Below are 6,558 nucleotides of genomic sequence, written 5' to 3' on the forward strand. Positions count from 1 at the left end.
TTTTTTACTTTCCATATATGTGTTAGCATACGGTATTTGTTTTTCTCTTTCTGACTTACTTCACTCTGTATGACAGACTCCAGGCCCATCCATCTCACTACAAATGACTCAATTTCATTTCTTTTTATGGCTGAGAAATATTCCATTGGATATATGTGCCACATCTTCTTTATACATTCATCTGTCGATGGACACTTAGGTTGCTTCCATGTCCTGGCTATTGTAAATAGAGCTGCAGTGAACATTGTGGTACATGACTCTTTGCATTACGGTATTCTCAGGGTATATGCCCAGTAGTGGGATTGCTGGGTCATATGATAGTTCTACTTTTAGCTTTTTAAGGAACCTCCATACTGTTCCCCATAGTGGCTGTATCAATTTACATTCCTACCAACAGTGCAAGAGGGTTCCCTTTTCTCCATACTCTCTCCAGCATTTATTGTTTGTAGATTTTTTGATGATGGCCATTCTGACTGCTGTGAGGTGATACCTCATTGTAGTTTTGATTTGCATTTCTCTAATGGTTAGTTATGTTGAGCATTCTTTCATGTGTTTGTTTGCTATCTGTATATCTTCTTTGGAGAAATTTCTATTTAAGTCTTCTGCCCATTTTTGGATTGGGTTGTTTGTTTTTTGATATTGATCTGCATGTGCTGCTTATAAATTTTGGAGATTAATCCTTTGTCAGTTGCTACTTTTGCAAATATTTTCTCGCATTCTGAGGGTTGTCTTTTCGTCTTGTTTATGTTTTCCTTTGCTGTGCAAAGGTTTTAAGGTTCATTAGGTCCCATTTGTTTATTTTTGTTTTTGTTTCCGTTTCTCTAGGCGGTGGGTCAAAAAGGATCTTGCTGTGATTTATGTCATAGAGTGTTCTGCCTATGTTTTCCTCTAAGAGTTTGATAGTGTCTGGCCTTACATTTAGGTCTTTAATCCATTTTGAGGTTATTTTTGTGCATGGTGTTAGGGAGTGTTCTAAATTCATTCTTTTACATGTAGCTGTCCAGTTTTCCCAGCACCACTTATTGAAGAGGCTGTCTTTTCTCCATTGTATATTCTTGCCTCCTTTATCAAAAATAAGGTGACCATATGGGCATGGGTTTATCTCTGGGCTTTCTATCCTGTTCCATTGATCTATATTTCCGTTTTTTGCCAGTTCCATGCTATCTTGTTTACTGTAGCTTTGTAGTATAGTCTGAAGTCAGGGAGCCTGATTCCTCCAGTTCGATTTTTCTTTCTTAAGATTGCTTTGGCTATTCGGGGTCTTCTGTGTTTCCATACAAATTGTGAAATTTTTTGTTCTAGTTCTGTGAAAAATGCCATTGGTAGTTTGATAGGAACTGCATTGAATCTATAGATTGCTTTGGGTAGTAGAGTCATTTTCACAATGTTGATTGTTCCAATCCAAGAACATGGTATATCTCTCCGTCTGTTTGTATCATCTTTAATTTCTTTCATCAGTGTCTTATAATTTTCTGCATACAGGTCTTTTGTCTCCTTAGGTAGGTTTATTCCCAGCTATTTTATTCTTTTTGTTGTAATGGTAAATGGGACTGTTTCCTTAATTTCACTTTCACATTATTCATCATTAGTCTATAGGAATGCAAGAGATTTCTGTTCATTAATTTTGTATCCTGCTACATTACCAAATTCATTGATTAGGTCTAGTAGTTTTCTGGTAGTGTCTTTAGGATTCTCTATGTATAGTATCGTATTATCTGCAAACAGTGACAGCTTTACTTCTTCTTTTCCAATTTGGATTCCTTTTATTTCTTTTTCTTCTCTGATTGCTGAGGCTAAAACTTCCAAAACTATGTTGAATAATAGTGGTGAGAGTGGGCAGCCTTCTCTTGTACCTTATCTTAGTGGAAATGCTTTCAGTTTTTCACCATTGAGGATGATGTTGGCTGTGGGTTTGTCATATATAGCCTTTCTTATGTTGAGGTAAGTTCCCTCTATGCCTACTTTCTGGAGGGTTTTTTTTTTTATCATAAATGGGTGTTGAATTTTGTCACAAGCTTTTTCTGCATCTGTTGAGATGGTCATATGGTTTTTCTCCTTCAGTTTGTTAATATGGTGTATCACATCGATGGATTTGCATATACTGAGGAATCCTTGCATTCCTGGGATAAACCCCACTTGATCATGGTTTATGATCCTTTTAATGTGGTGTCGGATTCTGTTTGTTAGAATTTTGTTGAGGATTTTTGCATCTATGTTCATCAGCGATATTGGCCTGTAGTTTTCTTTCTTCATCACATCTTTGTTTGGTTTTGGTATCAGGGTGATGGTGGCCTCGTAGAATGAGTTTGGGAGTGTTCCTCCCTCCACTATATTTTGGAGGAGTTTGAGAAGGATAGGTGTTAGCTCTTCTCTAAATGTTTAATAGAATTCGCCTGTGACGCCATCTGGTCCTGGGCTTTTGACGTTGGAAAATTTTTAATCACAGTCTCAATTTCAGTGCTTGTGATTGGTCTGTTTATATTTTCTGTTTCTTCTTGGTTCAGTCCTGGAAGCTTGTGCTTTTCTAAGAATTTGTCCATTTCTTCCAAGTTGTCCATTTTATTGGCATATAGTTGCTTGTAGTAATCTCTCATGATCCTTTGTATTTCTGCAGTGTCAGTTGTTACTTTTCCTTTTTCTTTTCTAATTCTCTTGATCTGAGTCTTCTCCGTTTTTTTCTTGATGATTCTGGCTAATGGTTTATCAATTTTGTTTATCTTCTCAAAGAACCAGCTTTTAGTTTTATTGATCTTTGCTATTGTTCCCTTCATTTCTTTTTCATTTACTTCTGATCTGATCTTTATGATTTCTTTCCTTCTGCTAACTTTGGGATTTTTTCTTCTTCTTTCTCTAATTGCTTTAGGTGTAAGTTTAGGTTATTTATTTGAGACGTTTCTTGTTTCTTGAGGTAAGATTGTATAGCTATACAGTTCCGTCTGCATTTGCTGCTTTCCATAGGTTTTGGGTCGTCATGTTTTCATTGTCATTTGTTTCTAGGTATTTTTTGATTTCCTTTTTGATTTCTTCAGTGATCTCTTGGTTATTAAGTAGTGTACTGTTTAGCCTCCATGTATTTGTATTTTTTACAGTTTTTTTTCCTGTAATTGATATCTAGTCTCATAGCCTTGTGGTCGGAAAATATACTTGATACAATTTCAATTTTCTTAAATTTACCAAGGCTTGATTTGTGACCCAAGATATGATCTTTCCTGGAGAATGTTCCATGAGCACTTGAAACGAAAATGTATTCTGTTGTTTTTGGATGTAATGTCCTATCAATATCAGTAAAGTCCATCTTGTTTAATGTGTCATTTAAAGCTTGTGTTTCCTTATTTATTTTCATTTTGGATGATCTGTCCATTGGTGAAAGTGGGGTGTTAAATTCCCCTACTATTGTGTTGCTGTCAATTTCCCCTTTTATGGCTGTTAGCATGTGCCTTATGTATTGAGGTGCTCCTATGTTGGCTGCATAAATATCTACAATTGTTATGTCTTCTTCTTGGATTGATCCCTTGATCACTATTTAGTGTCCTTCTTTGTCTCTTGTAATAGTCTTTATTTTAAAGTCTATTTTGTCTGATATGAGTATTGCTACTCCAGCTTTCTTTTTATTTACATTTACATGGAATATCTTTTTCCATCCCCGCACTTTCAGTCTGTATGTGTCCATAGGTCTGAAGTGGGTCTCTTGTATAAACATATATATGGGTCTTGTTTTTGCATCCATTCAGCCAGTCTGTGTCTTTTGTTTGGAGCATTTAATCCATTTACATTTAAAGTATTTATCAATATGTATGTTCTATTCCCATTTTCTTAATTGTTTTTCATTTGTTACTGTAGGTCTTTTCCTTCTCTTGTATTTCCTGCCTAAAGAAGTTCTTTTAGCATTTGTTATAAAGCTGGTTTGGTGTTGCTGAATTCTCTTAGCTTTTCCTTGTCTGTAAAGGTTTTAATTTCTGCCTCAAATCTGAATGAGATCCTTGCTGGGTAGAGTAATTTTGGTTGTAGCTTCTTCCCTTTCATCACTTTAAATATGTCTTGCCAATCCCTTCTGGCTTGAAGAGTTTGTGCTGAAAGATCAGCTGTTAGCCTTATGGGGATTCCTTTGTATGTTATTTGTTGTTTTTCCCTTGCTGCTTTTAATATGTTTTCTTTGTATTTAAGTTTTGATAGTTTGATTAATATGTGTCTTGGCGTGTTTGTCCTTGGATTTATACTGTATGGGACTCTCTGTGCCTCCTGGACTTGACTATTTCCTTTCCCATATTAGGGATGTTTTCAACTATACTCTCTTCAAATATTTTCTCAGACCCTTTCTCTTTCTTCTGGGACCCCTATAATTTGAATGTCGGTGTGTTTAATGTTGTTCCAGAGGTCTCTGAGACTGTCCTCATTTCTTTTCCTTCTTTTTTCTTTATTCTGCTCTGCAATAGTTATTTCCATTGTTTTATCTTCCAGGTCACTTCTCCGTTTTTCTGCCTCAGTTATTCTGCTATTGATTCCTTCTAGAGAACTTTTAATTTCATGTATTGTGTTGTTCAGCATTGTTTGTTTTGTCTTTAATTCTTCTAGGTCCTTGTTAAATGTTTCTTGTATTTTCTCCATTCTATTTCCAAGATTTTGGATCATCTGTACTATCATTACTCTGAATTCTTTTTCAAGTAGATTGCCTATTTCCTCTTCACTTGTTTGGTCTGGTGGGTTTTTACTGTGCTCGTTCATCTGCTGTGTGTTTCTCTGTGTTCTCATTTTGCTTAACTTACTGTGTTTGGGTCTCCTTTTTGCAGGCTGCAGGTTCATAGTTCCCGTTGATTTTGTTGTTTGACCCCAGTGGCTAAGGTTAGTTCAGTGGGTTGTCCAGGCTTCCTGGTGGTGGGAACTGGTGCCTGTGTTCTGGAGGAGGAGGCTGGATCTTTTCTTTCTGGTGGGCAGGATCGCATCCAGTGGTGTGTTTTGGGGGTGTCTGTGACCTTATTATGGTTTTAGGCAGCCTCTCTGCTAATGGGTGGGGTTATGTTCCTGTCTTTCTAGGTGTTTGGCATAGGGTGTTCAGCACTGTAACTTGTTGGTCATTGAGTGGAGCTGGGTCTTAGCGTTGAGATGGAGATCTCTGGGAGAGCTTTCGCCATTTAATAGTACGTGGAGCTGGGAGGTCTCTGGTGGACCAGTGTCCTGAACTTGCCTCTCCCACCTCAGAGGCACAGGCCTGAAACCCAGCTGGAGCACCAAGACCCTGTCAGCCACACGGCTCAGAAGAGAAGGGAGAAAAAAAGAAAGAAAGAAAGAAAGAAAGTAAAAGATAAAAGAAAATAAAGTTATTAAAATAAAAAGTAAAAAATAAAAAAAATTAATAAAAAATTTTAAATAATAAAAAAAGAAAAAATAAAAGAAGAGAGAAACGAAGAAATCCACCAATGATAACTAGCACTAAAAACTAACTATACTAGAAAAACAAAAACAAACAAACAAAAAAACAAATTGACAGAACCCTAGGACTAATGGTAAAAGCAAAGCTATACAGACAAAATCACACAAGGAAGCACATACATACACACTCATAAAAAGAGAAAAAGGAAAAAAAAAAATATTGTTTCTCCCAAAGTCCACCATCTCAGTTTGGGATGATTCGTTGTCTATTCAGTTATTCCACAGATGCAGGGTACATCAAGTTGATTGTGGGGATTTAATCCACTGCTTCTGAGGCTGCTGGGAGAGATTTCCCTTTCTCTTCTTTGTTCACACAGCTCCTGGGGTTCAGCTTTGGATTTGGCCCCGCCTCTGCGTGTACGTCGCCTGAGGGCGTCTGTTCCCGCACAGACAGGACGGGGTTAAAGGAGCAGCTGATTAGGGGGCTCTGGCTCACTCAGGCCGGGGGAGGGAGGGGTACGGATGCGGGGGGAGCCTGCGGAGGCCGGCATGACAGTGCAACAACCTGAGGTGCACCGTGTGTTCTCCTGGGGAAGTTGTCCCTGGATCCTGGGACCCTGGCAGTGACGTGCTGCACAGGCTCCCAGGAGGGGAGGTGTGGATAGTGACCTGTGGTTGCACACAGGCTTCTTGGTGGCTGCAGCAGCAGCTTTAGCATTTCACGCCCGTCTCTGGTTTCCATGCTGATAGCCGCGGCTCGCTCCCATCTCTGGAGCTTGTTTAGGCGGTTCTCTGAATCCCCTCTCCTCGGCACCCGGAAACAATGTTTTCTTTTTTTTTTTTTTCCCATTGCGGAGCTCAGGCTCCAGACGCGCAGGCTCAGCGGCCATGGCTCATGGGCCCAGCCGCTCTGCGGCATGTGGGATCTTCCCGGACCGGGGCACGAACCCGTGTCCCCTACATCCATCGGCAGGCAGACTCTCAACCACTGCGCCACCAGGGAAGCCCGGAAACAATGTTTTCTTGCCTCTTAGGCAGGTCCAGACTTTTTCCCGGACTCCCTCCCTGCTAGCTGTGGTGCACTAGGCCCCTTTAGGCTGTGTTCACGCGCCCAACCCCAGTCCTCTCCCTGGGGTCTGACCTCCGAAGCCCGAGCCTCAGCTCGCAGCCCCGCCCGTCGCGGCGGGCGAG

The sequence above is a fragment of the Lipotes vexillifer genome, unplaced genomic scaffold (assembly GCF_000442215.2).
Source record: "Lipotes vexillifer unplaced genomic scaffold, Lipotes_vexillifer_v1.1 scaffold919, whole genome shotgun sequence".
In the NCBI taxonomy this organism is placed as follows: Eukaryota; Metazoa; Chordata; class Mammalia; order Artiodactyla; family Lipotidae; genus Lipotes; species Lipotes vexillifer.